The following is a 24,843-nucleotide window of genomic DNA, read 5'->3' on the forward strand; positions in this document are numbered from 1 at the left end:
TACAAAAATAGAAATTGCTGAAGAATGTAGTAAAAAGAACAGTGTGTGTGAATGATAGATACACAGAGAGAGAGAGAGATACCTGGATAGATTTCCAGAATAGGACAGATCCTGTAGTCCTCAGTCAGGCAAAAATCCCCATGGAGGTCCACTCTGGTTCAATTCTGGCAGCTTCTAAAATATAGAACATTCTGAGCTCCACTGTGGGACTCATAAACTATTAAAAATGATACTACCCTATTCCTGTACATTATCACACTCCCATTGATTTTGTAGGGTATGAGGGCACTCCCTAAAGGCTTGATGCTGCAGCCAGTTAACCTTGACCTATTAGCAACATTTTGGAGCAAGCCTCCCAGCCTGAGTGGAGAGATCTAGGCTAGCAGGGCTTGCGCTAGTGCTCTAAAAATAGTTATATAGACATCGCTTTGAAGATGTGGCTTGGGCTGGCGCTCGGGCTCTGAAGCCACAACTTCAAACAACTATCTTTACAGCACTTTTGAGCACTAACGTGAGCCCTGCTAGCTTGTGTCTGTCGATCCGGGCTGGGACGCTCTCTCAAAAATGCTGTAGACATACCCTTAGATGGAGCAGGGGAAATATAAAGGCAGCAAGGGGGAGGAGTGGAGGGAGAAATACCTGGGTATGAGCTGGAGCCCTGCCAACAGATCTCTATGTGGAAACTCTTGACTGTAGTTGCTGCCTTTGTTCTGCAATAGCTGTTTTTTTTTTCTGCTTGGACTCTTTGTAAATTCTCATAAAGATGGCGCTGGGAAGAAGTGACCACAACTGACTGACTGTTTTATTTTCTTGGGCAGGGAAATCTGTGCACCAGTCCACAGGGAGTTTTACTTTAGTAAAACCTGATGGATCAGGTCCATAATTGGTTAGTTAGCTTTTTTATTCAATATTATCAATTTTATCTATCATTTATTGCTGAGTGTTTCCCCTCATTTATTAACCCTTCTTCCTTCCTTTCCTTTATATCTTAACTCCCCTGTTTTTCTTGGTCCCTTCTCTCCTATTTTTTCATTCATTTTATATTTGTTTCCTTTTCTTCATATTTATCCCTTCTTTATTTTAGCCTTTCTGCCTTTATTTTCTTTTTTCTTCATCTCTCTCTTTTTTCACATGTACGTATCTGATATTGAAATCACCAGGAGGCACATTAGGAGGCCCCAGAGCTCACCTTGAACTAGAGAAATAGAAAAAGCTTGCTCATGCTATAAACAGAATGCTAATTTCAATTAATTGATGGAAATGCTTTTCCATGCTTTTAGGAAAGAAAGGTGTACTACAGATGCAATATTTGCAATGAGGCAAAAGTTTGAAAGAACGATAAATGGAGGGCATAACTGCTATGTAGCTTTTATTGATCTTGAGGGAGCTTATGACTTGGTTCCACAGGAGTTGGTGTTTGGAGTATTGAGATGGATGGGAGGGGGAATGCAAGAAGTAGGGAAGATAGAGGAGCTGAAGTGAGGGTCAAGAGCTAAGGTGGTAATGATACATGGAATTTCAGAGAGTTTTACAGTGATGATGGGTTTGAGACAAGGCAATGTGCTGAGTCCATTTCTCATCGTCCTAGTTATGGAGTTAATTAGCAGGAGAACCAAGCTTGTGGAAAGGCAGAGAAAACTCATATATATTGCTGACAATCTGGCCCCTTTGGCTTATAGCAAAGAGGAATTGGTAAATATGGGATCAGACTAGGCTTCTGTGTTTGAAGAGCATGATTTGAAGGTAAACACAAAGAAATCTGAAGTAGAGAAGGTGGAAGAATAGCTGTTGATTGACGTTTCAGGAGAGAAGCTGAATCAAAAGAAAGAATTTGTGTACTTGGGAAGTACACTTGGTGCCATGGGAGAGAGATCTGGAGAACTGAAAAGAAGAAACCAGTGTGCCTGGGCCTCAGTCAGAGAGGCAGCAGGAGTACTATGAGACAAGCAGTTAAGTAAACTAAAAGGAAAAGTGTATGTTGCGTATGTTTGACGCTGCCTGGTTTGGAAACAGTGGGTCTTACGGAAATGAAAAAAGAGAAGAAACAGGCAGTAGAAAATAATATACTGAGGAGATTAGCAGGCAAGCAGAGGGTAGACAGAGTGCGCATGGAAGAAATTAGGGGAAAGATGAATTTAGGACTCTCAGGCTGGAGAACACATGTTTGAGGCAGGCTTAGAAATGTGATAAGAATGGGTGAAGAACGACCATCAAACAAAGCATGGGAGGAAGAGAACAGCAGGAAAGGATGTGGAAGACCTAGCATACAATGGAAATACTTTGTCAAGAGAACTTTGAAGAGAAAAGGACTGGAACTCCAAGACCTCGGAACCTGTGCTGTGGACTAGAAGAAGTGGCAAAGGATCGTGGGCACCTCCCACCCTTTGAAAACAGGACAAGGAGTCAGAAAGTGAAGTGAAGGAAATGCTTTTCCTGTGAATAACTTCAGCCAAAGTAGTAAACATTAGGGGCTGTGATTATTTTGCTCTCAATTATACCAGTATCAGTCTGAAGTTAATACATTGGTATTAATGGCACTTCGCTGGTTTGACCCTTAGAGCAAAATCTGGTCCCATAATTCCATGAGAGACAAACATAAAAACAACCCTCCATAAGTAGGCTTGGCAGAACTCATTTTTTCTATATAATTTCAGTGGATAATATTGTTTTGTTTTTAACATTTTATCAATCTTAAATTTTTACAGTTGCAGGAAATTATGGAGGGTCAGAGAATTATTTAATGACAGTAGATGTTTAGATTCAAAAAGTTAAAGCTTTATAACCCTAAAAACACAAATTGTCAACATCACATGTCAAAATATACAAAATAAATATCCTTAAATCAAACTGTAAATTCTCAAGCAGCATATTTCTTACTTTGCCTTTCTATAAATTTCAGTTATAGATGGAAACATTTTTTTTCACCTGTATGTATGGTGAAATTGACATTTACTGATATTTATTGATAAAAATCTAATCCTTCCAAGTATACACACAATCCATATTTTGGTAAAATGTGCAAGATTTGAAATTTGCTGCAGTGACTTAAGTGGTTTCCTTGTTCATGCCATGCCATTTAAAATTAATGCTTTCATAATAGCATTAGGTCCAATGCTCCCTCTCGAGTTGCATGCTGAAGACATCTCTGTATTCTAGCACCCCCTACCTCTCATTGATAGGGGAGGGGTGATTCAACAGCCTCTTCTTATGGACCAGGAAGGGGACACTTCTTGAGTGCTGGGATCTACATGGGGGAAGAGGAGTAAATGGGGGAGGGCATAAAGCTGTGGAAAGGAGGCATAGAGTCCTTGAAGAGCTCATGGCAGAGAAATAATACAGTTCCAGGCGCCGTGATATTTCTGCAGCCCATCTCCATGGTGTGGCTCTCTTAAGGATCACCTCTATGTTGTGGGAATCTTGCTGGAGGGATCATCATTGACCTAGAGCCAGCAAAGGATCAAGGGCCCTCTACTGGGTGGCCTGGACCTTCTGTTAAGATCCATTTAGGAATCTGAAGGAAATGGGGGGTCTTGCACCAGTGCAAGTGGGCAACAACCCTCCCTTCTCAATGGAAGGATCAGACATGTCTCTCTGAGGTAAAATTTACATAGATGTCCTGCCCTTTTGCTCCCCCCTGTGGATATTCCTGCAGGAGACAGGCCCTCTATTAATTTCAAATATAATATCACACCTCAAGCTACAAAGCCAAATGTTTTCCTCATCAATAATACTTGAATGTCATGAAGAAAACACTTCAAGCCAGAAATTAGAGAAACAACCTGTATTATCATACAAGTATGGTTCAAATCATGTATTTATAATCATATGATGATTTCTCAGAGAAACTACAACAATGATGAGAGGCAAATTACCAAGTAAATGCTTTATTGGCCATGGTAACATGATACAGGAGAGAGAGGAGAATAATTTGGGCATCCTCTCTTAATGCCTCAAAAACCAATAGCTGTCTTCATCTTCCACGGTCTTTCCTCAAGAATCTGTGGCTTAACACATCTGTCTGTTCTAGTCTATATAAGTTCTTATACCACACTCATTGCCATAGTATCTGAACACCTTCCAGTAGAATGTTAAGCAACATGTCTAGTATCTGACACGTTTGTACTCTTGTCCTCTCCCCAGGGGAAGAAACATGCAGTGGAGTGCTTTGTTTTGGAATTGTTTAAATAAATATATGTCCATACACAAAAATTACTGTTTGCTAGAATACAAGTTTAAAAAATGAACCTTATATATACAGCAGAAGGTGATGAGGTTTGTGATGGCCCTTATTCCTGTGAGAGTTCATTCCAGAGGCTTGGATCAGCACTTGAGAAAGCACTGTCTCCTGCACAGACGAATTTTACCCTTATTGCAGAGAGTTCAGTTTTGTCAGAGGAACGAAGTTGTCAAACACAGTCTTCATCCCAGAGCCTTAGTAATCTTTTAGATATCTGGAGCTCAGGCCATCTAAGTGTCTTAGGAATAAGGACAGAGACCAGAAACCAGACACTTGTTTAAGATAAGATCTTGTAATCATTGCCAAATAATGCTGTAAGAAGGAAATAAGAGAATTCATGTGCAAACAGAAGGTAGGAGATTCCTTCTACTTTAATGTAAGAAAAGGTGAGCTAATTTGTGCAGGGCTGATGCTGATTGAAATAATGTCTATGGCCAGTAGACTGGAGAAACTGGTCTGTAGCAGTTCACTGAAATGAGGATATTACTGCTGCACTGCTTCTGAGGTCAATGTCAGTTTGCATTATCTACCCTATAAGTACCATTCCTTCAACCCAGACTGAATCTGGCTAGATCAAATTGGACAGTTATATATTTTTTAAATGAAAACATAATAAATAATAAATACGTTTGCAACCAAACATTGGTGTTTGTTATATTTCAGTTAGTAAAGAGAGGGGTTTTTAATGATAAATGTCAATATTTTGAATTTCCTACATTAGGAGTTAAGAGTCTGATCCACAACCCATAAATGCCAATATGAATCTTTCCGTTGACTTTAGTGGGTTTGGGATCAGAGCCTGAAACTGTACTGTGCTGCACCAACCTCAGCTTTCTTGTAGTGGTTGCATAGTTGCAATAGTTAAACTAGATTAAATGAGAGGTCTTAGTATGAGGAGAGAGGATCAGACTGCTGGCCAGCTGAAATGGGAGAAGGCAATCTACTGGTCAAATTCATACTGCTCAATCACATGATCTGTATTTGGCCAATTTCTAGCTCCATGTCAAGGAATGGCTGTTATTGATTCAAGGAGCCTTCTTCCTTTTGCCACTGGTCTCATCTTCTTTAACACATGATAAATACTGTCTCTACTAAAAATATCTGAAGCCTACTTGTCTTGGTGTGGTAAGACCAGCATCAGTAGATCAATGGTTCTTAATCGTTCCACACTGTGACCCCATGCTACAACAGAAGAAAGTTTCAATGCCTTCCCCCCCACACACGCTATCTACCCATAAAGAAAAGGAGGGTGGCTGTGACCCTCTGGACCTGTTTGTGATACCCAGGCTGAGAATACATGTAACAGAGAATGAGAATTAATGTTCCACAGTCGATTACACCAGACAATGATTTTCATAAATTTTCCCAATCACAAGTAAAAAGTCATGTAACTCCTGTTCTGCATCTGCTTTCAAGTCATGCTTACAGACACCATGAGAATAGGTCAAAAAACAAATCAATAAAAGTCTCATTATAAGGCAGGTAAGCCAGTGAAGTGAAAGGCAGATCAAAGATTTAATTGCTGCCTATTAAATATATTGGAGGGGAATATAAATGAGTTTTAGCAGAGCATGATAAGAGGATCTGGTTTTGTTCCAAATAAAATTGTTTTTTATCTATCAAATTGGCAAATACATAGTCAATTTCTTTCTGATTTTTCTGATATAGGGTAACATCTAGATCTGCAATAGTTTTGAATAGTATTCAGATTTAATGAATACAACTTCTTAAATCTAATCAACTACTGATGTGCATCTACAATTTAGGTAGGCAAGCATTATTAGTTGGCCTTTGTAGAACTGCAGAGATTTTCAGAATCCTATGTATTTCCTTTCTAGCTGTGATTACAGAATTATGACATCTGGAATGACGTCAGATGTAAATACTTCAAATGAAAAAAAATCAGAAATTGATTAGAAAAATCAGACAGATCTACAAAATAATTATATTTTGAAGGCCTCTGGCCCTCCCTGTTTGTTTTACATTACGGGACACTTAAAGAGATCTCACTTCCCACTGAATAATGTCAGTCTTGAATTTCTAATGATTAGAGAGTTGTGGTGGTTGCATTCAAAGGTGTAGCAATTGGAAGTAACGTTGGCTTGCCTATTTTTTATGAAATTACACATTGATTTTAAAACTTGATCCTGTACCAATGGAGCTACACAACTTTACATAGCTTACAATCTGACCTGATATATTTTTTGTAGCAATTGACAATTCTGTATAGCTGAATGATCTTTGTTCTTTTACTCACCTGCATTTCTTTAGCTTTCATATTAGTTTTTATTTTTAAAAGATCTATTTCCCACTGCAAAGAGCAACTGAACTGCCTAAAAGCACAAGAATTTCAAATTCACTTTTATTTCTAGTTCTGTTCTCTTTTATCCTTCTAGGATAAATACTTGAAGCCTTTGATCATTGATCCTGATAACCCAGAGAGGTACTCGCAAGTGCTTGTGGACCCCAACAAACTATACAATGTGGTGAAGAAAGCACGAGAGCAGAAATCCCACCAGGAAGTTAGCCTGTTGAATGGACTCATAGATCTCGTGTTCAGCACTCAGGAGCTAGCAGTAGCCCATGGGCTGGGGCTGAAAGGGAAGGATAAAGAAGAAAAGGCCCTCAACAGGGTAAAAGTATCAGCCTGTGAAGGTAAATATTATTTTTAAAAGGCCAAATGATTGATTTGATGTAGAAACAGGTCTGAACTAAAATAATGGAGCCTGAATACCCTGCCACTAGGGGGTAAGGAACTCCCATTCTTGGCTGGAGCTACTCCTGATTTATGCTGGTGCAAATGGAAGGAGAAGCAGGCCCACACTTTCTAACTGAAGTGATCAATTTGTGTCTTCTGGCATGGCTAAAAGAGCACAGATTTGTTAATAAACAATGTAACTTCCCCTGAGCTGCGCAGATCTTGTTGAGTTGAATTTTCTAGCAATGATTTTCAGCTTTTTCTCACTCTTACTAGCTTCTCCCCTTCTTCTTTCAGGGAACAGTCTCTCATTTTATCTCCCATTGCTAGTACCTCTTAGTCTTTGTGTCTCTGTTTCTTTAATCCTCCCTTTAATTCATACCCGCAGCTACTATTTTCTGAGTCTGTTCTCTCACTTCCTCAGCTTTCTGGCTCACTAGCCCCTACACTCTTTATGTACTTAAACTTCAAGATCATCGCTTGTTATGTCCACACCCTCCTTCTGCTCCTGCTCCTCCTCAAGTAGATTAAAATTGTACATCTTGGATTACCTAATGGAACTGGAATAAATATTTAGAAAACAGGCACAGTGACTCTGTCAAGGCTGTATCCCCACTTTGAACTTTAGGGTACAAATGTAGGGGCCTGCATGAAAACTTCTAAGCTTAACTACCAGCTTAGCTCTGGTCCCGCTGCCACCATTCCCAATGGATTCCCTCCCTGGGAAGCCTTGAGAAACCTCTCACCAATTCCCTGGTGAATACAGATCCAAACCCCCTCCTTCCTTTCACCAACTCCTGGTGAATACAGATCCAAACCCCCTTGGATCTTAAAACAAGGAGAAATCAATCTGGTTCTTAAAAAGAAGGCTTTTAATTAAAGAAAAAGGTAAAAATCATCTCTGTAAAATCAGTATGAAAAATAACTTTACAGGGTAATCAAACTTAAAGAGCTCAGAGGTTCAAAGTACAGCAAACAAAGATAAACACTCTGGTAAATGGTACATTTACAAGTTGAGAAAACAAAGTAAAACTAAGACGCCTTGCCTGGCTTTTTTACTTACAAGTTTGAAATAGGAGAGACTTGTTTAGAAAGATGGGGAGAACCTGGATTGATGTCTGGTCCCTCTCAGTCCCAAGAGCGAACAACCCTTTAAAACAAAGAGCACACACAAAAGCCTTCCCCCCCCAAGATTTGAAAGTATCTTGTCCCCTTATTGGTCCTTTGGGTCAGGTGTCAGCCAGGTTACCCGAGCTTCTTAACCCTTTACAGGTAAAAGGATTTTGGAGTCTCTGGCCAGGAGGGATTTTAGTACTGTACACAGGAGAGCTGTTACCCTTCCCTTTATAGTTATGACAGACTCCTCTAATCTATGTATTTTAAAAGTTCCCAAACCATTCAGCAGTATCCCTGCACCTAGCTGAGATCTGATCACATGCATGAATGCACCTCCAAATGCAGCAGAAAGGATTTACCCTTTTGATCATTATGAATTATTTACAGAACTGATTTGTTTCATACATGGCACAAAAGAACTAGCTCAGCCCAGTCCATTCATACCTATGCCTCTGATGCTGTTGCTCGTGTGCTGATGTTTGTAACATGGTGATCTGCACCTTTAAGGGCCTGTTTAGTGATAGAGACCCTTTTAACAATAGGTGTTTGAGCTTGGGTGAAGGGATTATTGGACTGAGCTGGAAGGGACCAGGTGACTGCTATAAAGAGCTGAAAGAGCTCAGCTGAAGGGGAGCTGCAGGAAAGAGGTTGTCTTTTGTGGCAGGCCCTAGAGCAGGGGTGTGTGCAAGGGGGAAAGTCTCTGAGCCCCTGCAGCTTGGTTTGGTCGGGGGATGGTTGTTTTATTTACCTTGATTGATTTTGTGTTTCAATATTAAACTGTCCCCTGAAGAAAGGGCCTAAACAGACTCTTAGTGTGGTGTTTAATGCTTCCTGGGCTGGGGAGACAGGCCAGCAGCTTACAGTGCCATTGCACACTCTTGCCTGGTCTACACTGGCCTTAATTTCTTAAAATTTTCCACTGTTTGCTACCGCCAGTTCAGCTCTCCGAATTGGAGCAACAGCATGAGTGCTAGTGTAGGGAAATGTTGGCTACCAGTGTGCTAACCACAAGGTCATCTAGACCTGCTCTGAGCTAGTTAGCACACAGCTCAGGGTCTTCAGATATTTTTATCCATGCAGGCGCAGAAGGCCGCTAAATGTTACCATCTGCTCTCTGGCACTGAGTTTGCTGTGGGACCCAGAAACCAGACACCTGTGTGGAATAAGTTCTTGTAATAAATCATTGCCAAACAATGTTGTAAGAAGTATGTGAGTAAATTCAAATGAGCAGAAGTAAAACTGGGATAACACACGCAGGGCTGAGGCTGATGGACTTGGGAAATCATGCCTGTGGCCAGTAGACTGGAGAAACTGGTCTGTAGCGATTCACAGAAGTGCTGATATTACTGCTGCACTGCGTCTGATGTCACTGTCAATTTGAACTACCTACCAGGCAAGCACCAATCATTCAACTGAGACCAAACCTTGGGTTAGGTCTAAACTGCATAGTTAACTTTTCCTAAACTGCTCCATTTTTCATTCATGAATTTGGGTTCCTGCTTTGTTATGGCCATAACAATTCCTGCCACTTAATGTCCTGTCCACCCTTATTTATATACACATGCCTCATATCTGCAGTGTAACCAGAGGTGAAAGTAACTTAAAGGACTTACTGGTACTCCGGAGTCCTGAGCAGAGAGCGTGGCCTCCACCGGAAGAGGCATGGCCTCAACTGGAAGAGCAGGGCCTTTAAGTTCCCAGGGCCCTTTAAATCAAGATTTAAAAGCCCCTGGGCTCCGACTGTGGCTGGGAGCCCTGGGGCCTTTAAATCACCCCTGGAGCTCCCAGCTGCAGAGGCGGCTGTGAGCCCCGGGGCTCAGGGGCGATTTAAAGGGCCCGGGACTCCCGCTGCTACCACAGCGGCGCTCCAGGCCCTTTAAATCACCATGGAAGCCCTGCTGCGCTACCCCAGGGCTCCGGCAGTGGGGCTTAGGTGGCGCTTTAAAGGGCCCGGGGCTCCAGCCGCTGCGGGGAGCCCCGGGCCCTTTAAATCACCGCCCGAGCCCTGCTGCCGCTACCCCAGGGCTCTGGCAGTGGGGCTCAGGAGGCGATTTAAAGGGTCCGGGGCTCCAGCCACTGCGGGGAGCCCCGGGCCCTTTAAATCACCAGCCAGTCTGGTCCGGCGCAGCATACTGGCTTTTGCCAGTATGCCGTACCGGGCGGTACCAGCTTACTTTCACCTCTGAGGGTAACACATTTTCCAGAAGTAGAAGTTCCTTGTACAACTTTTCTAGTGACATGCCTGAAATCCAAGCTTGTTTACTATGCAGAAGCCCATCCCTGTTCAGGGCACCATGTAAGCATATGTTTAACTTAAAGCACATTGACTTCAGTGAGACTTAAGCATATGCTTCAAGTTAAGTATTGATTTAGTTGCTAAATTCTCTTCTGAATCTTATCCATAGATAATACTGTACATTTAAAGTCAATTACACTTCTACTTAGATTTTGTAAAAGTATGGTGAAACAAATTATTCGGTGTGACTTTCTGAGATTTTATTATTAATGTGTCTTATAAAATGTCTAGGACATTAATCAAATCAATTATACATTTTAACTATATGACCTTATTTCACCTTTACGTATGTAAATAGATTTTAATTGAAGCTCCTTCTTATAGCAAGCAGCAATAAATCTGAGTGGGAATATAACCAGAAACTGAAATAAAAATATAGAATTTTAATTTTAATACAGCAGGTGATCCTGTTGCCCAGGATAGTAAGTGACTCAGGAGAGGAAGTCACTAACGGAGCAGTGAGTTTATTTAGAGCCAGTTTCCCTCTCTGTGGTGTTTGGTTTGGTTTGGAAGAGACTTGATACTGCCATAATTTAAGCTTCATTCTATAAACACAGCCTTGGCTTTCACTCTGCTTCACTCTTTCCTTACTTCACATTTTCCGGGCATTTCCTGCCAAGCTACGTTTACTCTTTTTCGTAGCAGATTACTGCCAGCTATCTCCTGGTTTCCCTCACACTAAGTCCCTTTAGGCACCATCACAGTTCTTTTGGGTGACTCTTCCCTTTGAACTGTGAAAGAGCAGCACAGAAACTCCCAAGTTCTGGGAACTGGTAGTCTGGCAGCACCTTGTTCATGTCATAAATCAGGCTGACAGATCACTAAATATTATTTGATATGGCCTGAATTGAAATGCATATTGACGTTGGAAAAGCCCTTTTTCTTTTTATCCCTCAGAACTTTCACATGGTTTTCTTTTCCTGTCCAAAGATGTGGCTGGTGAATTTTCATTGGTTGTAGAAAGTTGAAATGTTACTCTTCATTGTAAATTAATTTCTTTTATAATACTCTGTCTGTGTACACACAGTGGCTGATCAGAAAAGGGTTGTGTTCTGCTTCATCCTAACATTTGAACTAAGCAAAAAGCGTGAACAAAGGGGAAGGGGATTTAGTTTCTCATTAACAATGTGTCCCCCATCTTGAAAAAAGTGTAATATAAAGCCACAAGCTATTAAAGATGTATACTGCATATGCATGTTTAATAATTCATTGTAAAGTCTGCCTGGGTGAACTATAGATCATATAATTATAGAAATGAAATAGACAAGATTAACTGGGCCAAAATTTCAAAAGGTAGAAGATGTGGCATGGCTGGTTGAATAGGCTGCAAAATCAGTGGCCACCGGGGTTCTCTGGATTATGGAGCCTTCCAGGGTTGCCCACTGAAGAGTGTTCATTCATGGCCCAGGCACATGAGAGTTCCATCTGAAGCCAAGGCTTGTATACACAGCCTTGCAGTGTGGGCAGGGGGTTGCACTGTAATTGCCCATGTAGACCCTGATAGCGTGAACTAAAAGGTACCTAGTTGACGGTAACATAGTCCTGTTTCAAATAGGACTAGCTACCTATTTCATGTTTACATAGTTCACAGGACTACATAAATGCAAACTAGAAACCTGTTACTTTGGCTAGCAGGGTCTGCATGGGTCAGTTACAGTGCAACACCTTAGTATACTTTGCAATTCACACCCCCACGCTCGGCACTGCAGGGCCCTGCAGACAAGTCCTGAGAATTGACAAGATCTCAATGTAGTGATCTTGAGGCTGCTGCATTGCCTCTCAAGCCTGCTGGGGTACCTCAGACTGGGCTCCTGACACCAAGTAATAGATCAGAGTTGCTGTGGAACTTGACCAGTGAGAATGAACAAATTGATGTTGAGAGCTACAAATTCAATTCTGCTGCTGCGGTGGGATGTCCTCCATTATCAAACTCCTTTGCTGTCTGTTACAATGCTCAGCTTCAGGGCCCTGTCAGTCCTGCTGCCTATGACACGTCAGGAAATGGAGAAGTTCCATGCAATGAAAAAAAAAAAAAAAGAGAATCCTATTAGCCTCTAATGCCTCAAGTGTATAACTCACACATTTGTCCAGCAACTCCACGTGTCAGAAATCCAGTAGTATAGTTAACTTTATGAAACCACTTCTGGCTCTGTGCTGGCTAAAAATGCCAAACAGAAGGTTGGTTATGAAGCAAAACTTTGTTCTAAGCTTGGAAATTTTTCCAAAATAATTGGGTTGTCAAAAGTTCAATAAAAAACCTTTTCTTTGCATTGCTGGCTCTGTGTGTGTGTGTGTATGTGAACAGATATGATCATTTGTGGCATTGTGGAACTCCATGTTTGCAAATGCTGCTAAGTGATGATAAAATGGCAATATTACTGTTTGTGTAAACATAGCACTTATGAAAGTCAGGACTTAATAGCATTGACTAAAGCAGGCTTAACGTGGGTAAAGAAAAGCTTTGTCCCGCAAAGCTCCACCAAAGCACCTCAGTCCTGCTGTGCAGCACAACTGTTATTCTTGTCTAAGTTGGGCATCTCTGGAGCAAAAGCTGTTGATTCCAGTTTTGCAGACGTTTTGGGGAGAAGACCATCACACTGATTTACACTCCTCGTGGCATAAGATAAAATGTGAATCTAGATCAAAAGAGGTGAATGGCTAGTGCACTAATTAACTGTGCAAGCTGGTACTTGACTTAGAAAGTGACTTTTTGACAAACAATATGGGCCAAATCCTGGAGGGTCTTTTTTTTTTTTTTTTTAATTAAATTAATGGAGATATCCTATCTCCTAGAACTGGAAGGGACCTTGAAAGGTCATTGAGTCCTGCCCCCTGCCTTCACTAGCAGAACCAAGTACTGATTTTGCCCCAGATCCCTAAGTGGCCCCCTCAAGGATTGAACTCACAACCCAGGGTTTAGCAGGCCAATGCTCAAACCACTGAGCTGTCCCTCCCCCCATATTCTTAGTCAGTCCTTATTCAGACAAAGCTCCCATTGAAGTCTATTCATGTTCCCATCTAAGTGCCTGATCCAAAACCTTGAAATCACTGGAGTCTTTCCATTGATTTCATTGAGCTTTGGATCAGGCCCTAAGTGAGTCTTCTGTGATTTCACACACCCTAGATTTCACTTTGTGAAATTTCTATAAAATAGCTATTTTTGCACTGAACGCCTGAAGGCGGTAGGCGTTCTGTCTGATGACTATGTAAAAACTGAGGAAAGCTTTCATGGTTTTTGCCATTATTACTAGCTTTGTGTCTTCCAAACACTTTCCCGCTTATCTGTGGTGAAAATGAATGGGAGAAGTGTTGGAGAGCACTGCAGTGAGACATAGCCGCACTGAACAATCAAGTCACTAATATGCTCTACAGGATTATGGGTGCTATCCACTCAACAATTAAAGACCAAATTGTTTACTATATACAAAAAGACTTTATCCTTTTAACCAATTTGTTTGTAAGAGCTTTCTCTTTCAGCAGCGGAGTACTAACAGATTCAGTAAGGTGCTCTCTCAAATATTAACAGCAGTTACACATTTATGCAGCTGTAATTAAGGCTGAGTTGAAGTTTCCAAAATGCATCCCTTGAGAGTCCTTATGACTCAGACTTAGTGCATTTTCCTCTGGTCTAAAGTTAGGCATTCAAGGTCTCAACTTGGAACACTTTTATTTTTGCTTTCCTAAGAGTACGGAAAATTTGGTCCAGCCATTTTAAAATTATAGCTGCGAAAAAAATAAAATAAATAGAGCTATTGCCTTAGATTGGGATGCTTTCATGTACTCGAACCCAGCTTCCATTTAAAGAAAAAAATGTTGGCGAGCTGCAAGTCCATAATAAGTTGGTATTTTGGAGAAAGGAAATTTAAAATGGGCCTTTGAAGAACATTTAAATACATATTTACTCACGAATCCAAAGTGGCTCAGGAGAAGGAACTATTCTAGTTTGTTGGATAGTGCTACGGGTTTACAGCTGCCTGGAATATATGTTTACCTGACAGAATGTTCTTGTCTCTTAGAAAATAATTTATAGTGTATGCGTGGTTTTACTTATATAAAGGAAAATATCGTCACAATATATTTTAACTAACCTGAAAAAGCAAGGTCCTTAATCCTTTCTTTTCTTATTGGGGGGGTCTTGCCATGCTACAGTGTGAGTTAATGCAAGGACAGTGAATCAGAGTTTATAAATGAGTGGTAAGAACTGGAATTATAATCATTAGAAAAAGAGAAAAACAAAAAGGGACATGACAGATGTTTTGAAATATTGAAGGTCAAAGAGAATATAGGTGCCAAAAACCTTTCCAAAAGTAATGGGTTGAAAATCAAGACGTGAAACGAAGAAAAGATCAAAAAGGAAGGAAGTTTATATTTCCAGACTTTGTCCAAAACCCACTGAAGTCAACGGGAGTCTTTTCTACTGTCTTCAGTGGCCTCTGCATCAATCTCTCTCTGGACAACAGATAATTAGGTCCTGATTCAGCAAAACTCTTAAGCGAATGATTAACTCCCATTGAGGTAAATGTGATTTAAGCATCTGTTTAAAATTAAGCACAAGATTACGAGCTCTGCTGAATTGGAGCCTTAAATGCTAAATGCAGGCAGATTAGATTCATGTCGTTTCCACTTCAGGAAAACAGTCTTTACATTCTAGTCTACTCTAGAAAAATTACCTATTGCTGCCAATGGGTGTTAAACCACATAAAGCAGAAACCATTGTTAACTGCAAGCATAGATGAGGCTAGATCATGCTCAGCACCATTACAAAAAACTGGGATTAAAAATTAATCTGTGCAGATGTCTTTTAAACAAATGGAATTTAATTTCCAAATTAGGTAAGGTATGGCCAGGTGAAAATTGTGAAACATTAAAGGGCAAGACTATACAGGTAGCAAAGACATCTATATTAAACATTTAAAGTTATGTATAGGCACCTAAATCAGTTACCTGCTTTTTTCAAAAGTGCTGAGAGCACAGAAGCTCCTACCTAAGTCAAATAGAATGGCTAGGTCAGGGGTCGGCAAGTGGTGTGCCGAGTCTTCATTTATTCACTCTGATTTAAGGTTTTGCATGCCAGTAATACATTTTAACGTTTTTAGAAGGTCTTTTTCTATAAGTCTATAATATATAACTAAACTATTGTTGTATGTAAAGTAAATAAAGTTTTTAAAATGTTTAAGAAGCTTCCTTTAAAATTAAATTAAAATGCAGAGGCCCCTGGACCGGTGGCCAGGACCCTGGCAGTGTGAGTGCCACTAAAAATCAGCTCGCGTGCCACCTTTGGCACGCGTGCCATAGGTTATCTACCCCTGGGCTAGGTACTTGGCATTTTTGAAAATCAGGCCACCAATTTAGGTGCCTACATATTGCTTTGGGAGCTTAACTTTACATGATCATTTTTGAAAGTCTTGTCTAGAAGCTGTAATCATGAACACCGTCAAACAAGTTAGACAAATCATTTTTATGGTCTAATAACTCCACTGAAGCCATTTATATATTAGATTAACACATTTCTGATTTCCAGCAGTCTAGGTTGGATCACAATCAGGCCATTAAGATCCAACTTTACCTTTTGATGTTAGCACAGATTTCCTCCTGACTGCAAGGAGAGCTGTTATACACCAACACATCAAAGGGTGGGAGCTCAAGATGGGAGGCAGGGGGAACTTTGGAAAAAGAAAATGCTAGATGGATAGGCAATTGGCCTAGATGTTTGAGTCCTTCAACCCCAAACTGGTATTGTTGTGCATGCAAGCCTTTGCTTCCAATTTTCTGGTTTGTCAGTTTGATACAGCACTAATGTTATTTGAACCAGGCTCTTTAATAAATTATAAATCTGTGAACATAGGTGAAGTCCTAAAGCACAGTGTTTTCGGTTCTTATCTATTACAGCACATTTGCTGAATTTTACTCCTTCCAGCTCCAGTGGCTCAAAAAGAAAACAGGAAAGCATTCTTTGTTTCAATAATACATGGAAAAATGAGCTGAAACTATGATATTTGTGAGACATGAGAGCATACATCTTAGATTGCTATTATTATCCAATGCTGGGATCATAGTCCTGGAACATATGCTTAAAATATTGCTAACCCCCTCATGAATATAATTTCAGTAGAAACGTGGTAATCTGTTGAAACAAATCTACACAGAACATTATGGTATAATTGAAGTTGTTTAATTGCCTGTTATATCCTTTAACTGATCCCTCGAAACACTGTTATTAGTATTTAATGTAACATTTCTGTAATAAAAAAAGATGAATTTATTGGGTGAGAGGACAATCTTCCCTTTCATGAAATAAACTGGCAGATGGAAATATGAAATAAAGTACCTCGAGCCAGCTTTTGCTATACCTGCACATAATCTCACTTACTCTGAGCCATTAAAAATGTGTTTCTTTGGAACTATTACAGTCTGTTGAAGGATCTGCTCCTCCTCCAGTTCCACAGTGATACAGATGCTCTGCAACTCTAATATATTGTATTGACCTCCAATGAAAAAGGGTGGTGGTAAGGGAGAATGTACCTTCTCATGTTAAGATAAATTAAAATGTTTAATAAGTATGAGAAGGCAAAGTGGGAGTTCCTCACATCACTCTGGCTGGTGCCTTTTATATATGCCTAGAAAGAGCTTTGACAGTATTATGTAAATACATATAGCGTCTGTATTGTGATGCACATGGGATAAACTGCAGAGCCACATGATAAATTATCATGCACATTTCAACCATCTCACCTAGCCTCTGCCCCAACAATCCATTTCCTTGGCATTTATTCTAGCATTCCAGCCCTCTGAGCAGCTTCAAACAGCATCCTGCTAGAGACCTATTTCCTCCTCCTCCAAATGTGGAATTTCAACCCTACCCTCAGATTACACCTGCCCATGCCCCATGGTAGACAAGAGTCAATCCTGACTCAGTAACTGTTTTTCTCTACAGAAAAAAAAAATCTTGACTGCTTTAAAATCCATTATTTCAAACCATAAAGGGAAGGAAACAGGAGATTTAGGCCAGTAGAAATTCTCCATTTGCTATTGGCACCCAGCACTCCCCTCTAGCCTTGAAATGGCCCAAACATTGGACTTTAAAGTTCTGACCTCCCTCTTTTTTTTTTTAAAGCTACATTAAGAGCTTTTATGGTTCCCTCTGAGCCCTGCACAGTTAGACTAATAGTTAAGGCCCTGAACTGCAAACACTGACACATAACCTTAACTTAATCTGAGTGAGTAGTTCCACTGAAGTCAATGGGACTACTCAGGTGCTCATGCATGAGACCTACCCCGGTCTCAGAGCCCAAGCATCTACACTGCAATTTTATAGCCCTGCTGTTCTAGACCCGTGACCCCAAGTCAGCTGACTCAGGCCAGCTGCATCCATGCCCTGGGTCGTTTATTGTAGCGTAGACATATCCTGTGATTCTAATTGTTTGCAGGTCCTGGGCTTATGGCATCCAGCCTTATAGGCAAAGGGATACAAGAAATAATCTTAACTTTTAACTTTCTCTCAAATATCCTTCAAATAATATTTCGGTAATAGATGTGGCACACAGACTGTATGATGGTGTTGTATGGAAGTTTTACCAGCACTCATTTGGGATGAACTGTGTAACTCAGTTTTGGCTTCACTTCTTGTGAGTAATGTGGACACTGGTCACGCCGATAAAACCTTTACATCGCCATGTACACTCTCTATGCATGTGTCAATATTCTTCTGAGTAAATTTTGGATCCTCAAATGATAGATTACATAAAAGTCGATGTTCATTGCTAGGTCCTCATCACTAGTATTTTAGCAGGTGGTACTATTTGAATGCAAGAGTTTCCTGTGATTTCATCAAAACTCCAAAGCATGGCCAAAATATTTAGGTAAATTCAGCACCAGACGATTCACTGCCTCATACATTTATTCATTCATATAAAATAATACTAATAGTTATCCTTACTGCATGGTATCAAATGCTGTCAATGCGTATATTCAACTAGACTGCCCAAAATTACTTACCAAAACAACAAGTCGTTTAGAATCCAGTGCAACTGCTTTAGTGCTTGCTTATAGTACCGAGTGGCAGATGTTGTGATATGCTCGTTTCCAGCAGATTTTGAGGTGAGTTAGAGCACTCAGGAAACAGATGTTAATTGGGTGAAGTTCCATTATAGTACTAATTATTATTGCAAGTTCTTTTCACTCTCACTCTTTTTACTTATTGACTTCTGAGATCATCTCTCTCCTTTTCTGTGACAGCTTTTTTAAGACAAACATGCACTGCAGAAGGCTGGAAAGAGCTGAGCCAGGTTGAATTCCGAAGAAAATTCACAGCAAAGATTTGCAATGCCCGGCGGGATCTGAAAAATTCCATGCAAAAGTCCTCTTGAAAACACCCTACCTCTGAGGTCTATGGGACTTTGATATGTAACTCCAGATAATCTAATGAGAATCCTCTGACTGCATTTTCACATGGCATGTTAAGAAACTTGGTACTTCTGCTGAATAACTTGAAACAATTATGAAACAATCTAAGTGATTTTGGGGCCATCAGACTGCCTCAACGAAACTAACCATATCATTCTGCATATAGAGTGCCTCAAGCATGGATATGAATGAGGAGACTATGTATGAGAGAGAGAGAGGGTTTTTTTTTTTACCACCTACTGTTACATTTACTTTTTAAAGTGGTGTTGGGATAGTAAATTTGAACAAAAGCATTGAGTTTCTTTAGCTAGTTATTGTCATCCTGTACAATGCATTTTCTGTTGTGTCTGAGGATAACTTTGCATGATAGGGTGCCTTGTTCTTAGCACTTTGAGTGTTGGGGTTTTGCTCTGCAGTCCTGCAGCCTGTATATATTGCTCATGAAACTGGACTGTAACTGCAGACACCAATTACATGCTAGAAATCATCACCTGAGAAAATGAGCGATTCAAAATAAAATCTCTGTGATAAAACTTTACTGGTGAATGAGTAATATAAGTGAGTGCATGAAAATGGAACCCTCCTGGAAAGGCTGGGCAAAATGCACCTCGTGAGCTAATTATGCACAAAATGGCATTTATGAACACGGATTGTTCAATAGAAAATGGAACACTTGGCCACAACAAGTGGAAAGGTTAATGCTCAAGTCAAATCTAAGAGGAAATGGCATAATGAAACAACTGTTTGATCAAAGTTCTGCATTGTTTTAAGTTGTACATTCCCCAGCCGGGAATCTTAACCCAGACAGAGTCCAAACTACCCTGTGGTGGGGCAGCTCCCCCACCCCAGCAAAGAGGGGTTAAAAGCAACCGGGAAAGCTGGGTTGATTAAGGAAGCAGCCACAGCTGTGGTCAGCTGAATCTCTCTAGCCTTTGAGAGAGAAGGACCAGGCTGCCTGGGAGTTGAGCAGGGTACCTGAGGTGGAGCAGTGCTGGGGAAGGGCAGAGGGACCTGGGGGAGCTCCAGCCTAGCAAAGCCCCAGGCTGCAGGCCTTGTCAAAGGCCTACAAAAGGGTACTGGAGCTGCAAAGGTAGGGTGACCAGATGTCCCGGTTTTATAGGGACAGTCCTGATTTTTGGGTCTTTTTCTTATATAGGCTCCTATTATCCCTCACCCCCGTCCCGATTTTTCACACTTGCTGTCTGGTCACCCTATGCAAAGGGGCAGCCCCTAGTTAGGCAGAGGCAGCTGGTCCAACCTCCCTTGCTGATGATCAGTGGTTTACAGACTGCAGTTTGCCCCAGGGAGTGGGGGCTAGATGATGACTGGCAGTAGCCACTGAGGCAAGGTGGGGATAGGGGGTTGGGGGTTCCCCTGGGAGGGGAGACCCAGAGTGAGGGGGTACTGCTGGGGGCCGAACCTCTGGGCAAAGGGCACCAGGGTCTGGGAAGAACATGGGCCAGCGGCAGGCAAGACATCAGCCGGCCTGCAGAGGGCGCTCTGAGCTGGAAAAGAGTTAATTCCCTGGACAACCAGCAGGAGGCACCGCACCAGTGAGTCTCAACCCTGCCACATACCCACATAAACAATAGCTCTTTATTCAACCTGGAGCTTCAAAGGCTCTTAAACAGTAATTCCAATCTTCTGCAATGGAACACTGAGGAGTGGCAGGGAGTGATACACATGCAAGGCTCCAGCCGTTATAATAGAGCAGGGGCCGGCAACGTTTGGCACGCGGCTCGCCAGGGTAAGCACCCTAGCGGGCCAGGCCAGTTTATTTACCTGCTGACGTGGCAGGTTCGGCCGATCGCGGCCCCCACTGGCTGCGGTTCACCGTCCCGGGCCAATGGGGGCGGAGAGAAGCGGCGCGGGCGAGGGATGTGCTGGCCGCGGCTTCCCGCCACCACCATTGGCCCGGGACGGCGAACCGCGGCCAGTGGGGGCTGCGATCAGCCGAACCTGCCGCGACAGCAGGTAAATAAACTGGCCCGGCCCGCCAGGGTGCGGGCGAGCCGCATGCCAAACGTTGCCGACCCCTGTAATAGAGCATGTACTCAGATGGACGTAGAAACAACAATCTCCTTTTACGGGATACACACATGTGTGCCTTGTAATGAGAGCACTAGCATTTTCTTTTCCAATCAGATATTTACATAATTTTTTTCACTTTTAAACACCTTGCCAATTCTAGCCCATCCAAAGTTAAAACCTCTCTGCAAACGTGTGTGAGATGATGAGTTATCTTATGACTATGTTGGTGCATATCAGATCAACTTCATGCCACATCCTGCCTCTTCTGCACCAAAATGTGGGAAGTAACAGGTCATTTGCTTTCACAACACTATTTCTCCTTTACTGGGGGTCCATGGGTCTGAGATCCACACTGACGGACCAGGCAAACTACATCATCATCATTCCCTAAATTTGAGGCTGCTCTACCTTTTTCTACACAGAGCCCTGCATTGGTGGGGCACCTGACTCCATCCATCTAAGGAGTGGTCCAAGGGCAGCCATTGGCAGGAAAAGCCATAGTAATGGTGCTGCTGGGGAGTGTTGCCCCAGAGCCAGTGCAGAGGCACTGAAATTCTACACAGAGCTGTGGGCTCAGTCCTGCAAGGTGGTGTGCACTCCTGTGAGATGTTGTGGAGTCAGTGGGAGTGGAGGCACTTAGTACCTTGAAAGACCGATGGGCCAGATTTTCAAATGTTCTGCATCCACAACTGGGGACAGATTTTTCAAAAGAACTCATGTGCCATATTGGCCCCTAACGTGGGTGCTCATCACGCAATATTGTTTTGAAAATCTGTCTGACACCGTGGCTGCTGAACACTCTTGAAAGTGTGGATCTATGTGGCTTACACAGAATTGCCAAGTGCCTTGAGATCTCTGCACATTCCAGGGGAGCCACTGGTTTTTGGGGACAAAGCTAGAGCTCATTAAATAGCAGCAAATTTAGCCCCACCAAAGAATTTGGAAGAACTGCACAAAGATAATAGAAATTTGCAGGAATTTCTGGCAAAATCCACGTCAATGTTTCCCTTCAAATTTCTGGAATTTAATTATGTTGGGTTTTATTTTTTATCCTACCACTACTACTACACCTTTTAAATACCAGATCTCATTTTTAAACATAAGAAAAGTCATTCACAACTGTGTTGGGCAGTGTGTCTCTTTATTAGACCATGCAAATAGGAGCCAGAGCTCCAGTTTTGTTGATAAGGGCAGGTTCAAGGCTTGTGACCCTATCAAATTGTTTGTGTGACTTGCAAAATTAGTTCATGTATGTGAAGCATTTTTTCTCCTTCTATTTAAACCCATTTTTGTTCCATGTTGGATTGCTGGCAAATTCTCTGTCTATGCTCCACCCTAACTCTTGCTCAACACAGACTTTAAAACATAACTAGGACATTAATAGTTCAACAAGGAAAAGAGCATCTTAAGAAACTGTTATGTGAACCCTAAACAGGCTTAGCAAAGGTATAATACTAACTGCAGAAAAAAGTACAAGCACATAAAGTGTGTATGTATGTGTATATATACATATAAAAAAAACCATGCTATACTGGTACAGGCTTTATCAGTCTAGATAGACTTATTTTTGTGTTCCTTGCTCAAGTTTTCTAATAACTCTCACTCTTTTTATTCAATACAGAGCTTTCCCTCTTTGCTCTTGAGAACGTCTTTGAGTACAGTCACATGACCCACTTTAATAGGTCTACCCTTATTCAGGTGGTCACTTAGATCTCCCAGGCATTTCTTATAAGAAACACAGCAGCCACTCTGTAGGTAATGAATACTAGTCACATAGCATACTTCTGGCTAAGAAAACCCTGAGTTAAGGTAAGCTTTGTAGGAAAACTTCCAAATGTGATTCTAGAGACTGAATGATGATGAGGTGATTTCTCCCCCCCCCCCAAAGTTAAAAAATAAAGGAGCATTACCATGTGCAGATTATGATAAGGCAGCTCTCTCTTCTCATGCAAGGGTGTTGTGATTCTAGGCAGGTCTTGTTTCTTTGTATTAAACAGTGTGTAAGAAGTGGCTCTGTGGAAATTGTACCCAATAAGCAAAATCCTGTAACTATTGATGTTTGGCAAAAGTCTCATTGACTTTAATAGAACTGGGATTGGCCCTGTCTCTTCTTTGGTCATAAATTGGCATTCTCTCTGTACCTGGTGTGATCAGGATTGTTGTTAGCTATTGTGTTATATTAGCCTGTCTTCCTTTCTTTATTTTATTTGGTGGCTAAAACTAATGGGAATCTGAAGGAGGACATGGAGGATATGAGCACAAAAGTGTAATGCTGATTAACAGAGCCTGTTATGTCATACTATGTATCTTACATGTAATTAGCAAGATGTAAACAGTTGTATTTAATAATTGCTTGTTGCATAGTTTGCACTACAGCATGCTCTTTTTCTAAAGTTTTTAGGAAATAAGGCTAATACATAAATGCCTAGAAAATACCATTCTGAGGTATGCATCATAAAAAACAGCACTATATAACTCAATATGTTACATACAATTACACCGATGATTTGTGTATGTTTGTTGTTGGCTCTGAATAACAAAAGCTTTTCAAAATTAAGCAACAACTACTGGCAACTTCATTTTAGTAACAGAGCTTGACATATCACAAGCAAAATTATTGATTCAAAAAATAACACCAAAACCATATAAACAGCATCGTATGTATTAACTGATGTTTTGTTAGAAGTACCAAACTAAAAATGAAGGGGTTTTATCTCTTCTTTTGAAATTGTATGATAAACTCATTTACATTTTCACACAGGTGCCTTGGATTTCAAATACACTTCCTGTTTGTTTGTTTTTTTTATTTTTTTTTTTTTAATTTTAAATGTTTGTATTGATTTATTGCACATTCTATGCAAATAGTCCTATTGGTTTGGGCATGACCTGGTCTGCCAAAATTTGCAAGATGGCGAATTGATGAATTAGAACACAATACAAAAGTGAGGTACTGTATACAGTGTAGATTTTGAAGGCATTAACTGCAACATGAATGAAATAAAGTGAAAATCATGTACTGTGAGATGGTTTTCATAACAGTGCATATGTCTACAGAGCACTACAACAGAGCATCTGATCCATCCTGCAGAGGTGTCATTCAATAATTACTTTTGAGAAATAGAAGATACTTGGGGGAGGGGGGTTCCAGACTTTCACTTCCCAGAGTCTATTAAAGCCACTGGATTATCCTTTAAAAATAACTCCATTAAATGGAGTGCTCCATTCAATCGCATGGCTTTATAGTCTACTCCAAAATATGTTCATTCCCTAAAAAGGAGAAAAGATATATTTTTGGGGGGACAAGGGGGTTGAATTTTGTGACTATTGGAGTTAACAGATTGTAAATGTCTTATGGTATTTTTGGCACACTGTATCTTTTTAAAAAGGTTCTCTCTGACTTTATTCCACTGTGCCATTTCCACTGCTAGCAATTCAAAGAGAAGCAATCTCCATTTCTTGGTGGTAAGGGGTTAAGGATCCTTTCCAGTTCCAATTGAAGGCAATAGGATTTTTTTCCATTACTTTATGTGAGCTGGATCAAACCCTTAAAGTGCACACTTCCACCTTTTCTTTTAGTGCCTGGTATCCCCATTAAGAAAGTTACAGGTTGAGAATTCTGAGTATATATTCTACCTTAGTCTTGGGTGTCAATAATTTATACTGTTAAGGCGAAATGTCTGCTATAAAGGTGAAGTTTATAGTAGACATCAATGAAATTAAGAGCCTGGGTTTCCAGCAAAGGATCATTGTGTTTTACTCACATAGCAATGACATATTAGAGGAGTTCAAGACCTGGCAAAAAACTGAACTTGCTTGACCCATTTGTGTATGTTGGAGGGCCAGTCTCTTGGTCACTTATTTAAGAACATAGATCAGAGGTCACATTTTATTTTTAAAAGAAAACACTTCCTTGTCATTTTTCTGGTGCTGAGAAATGGCCCTTCCATCTCATCTGCTTTGTTTCTCAATATTTAAAAGTACTTTACCACTCAAGTCACGCCTGCTGCTACCAACCAACCAGCTTTGCTCCCGTTCCAATAATGGGATCTTTGACGTCTGTAA

At 41.0% G+C, this 24,843-nt stretch overlaps 1 long non-coding RNA gene across 1 annotated transcript; it reads left to right on the forward strand.

The window, feature by feature from the left end:
* Positions 1-684: 684 nt before the first annotated feature.
* Positions 685-19,246, forward strand: LOC112105472. Its single transcript, XR_003900010.1, has 3 exons — positions 685-886; positions 6,634-6,892; positions 18,583-19,246. It is a non-coding gene; the product is annotated as an uncharacterized LOC112105472 (long non-coding RNA).
* The last annotated feature ends 5,597 nt before the right edge of the window (positions 19,247-24,843 follow it).

This window comes from Terrapene carolina, unplaced genomic scaffold (assembly GCF_002925995.2).
Source record: "Terrapene carolina triunguis isolate 2854851 unplaced genomic scaffold, T_m_triunguis-2.0 Scaffold58, whole genome shotgun sequence".
Classification (NCBI taxonomy): domain Eukaryota; kingdom Metazoa; phylum Chordata; order Testudines; family Emydidae; genus Terrapene; species Terrapene triunguis.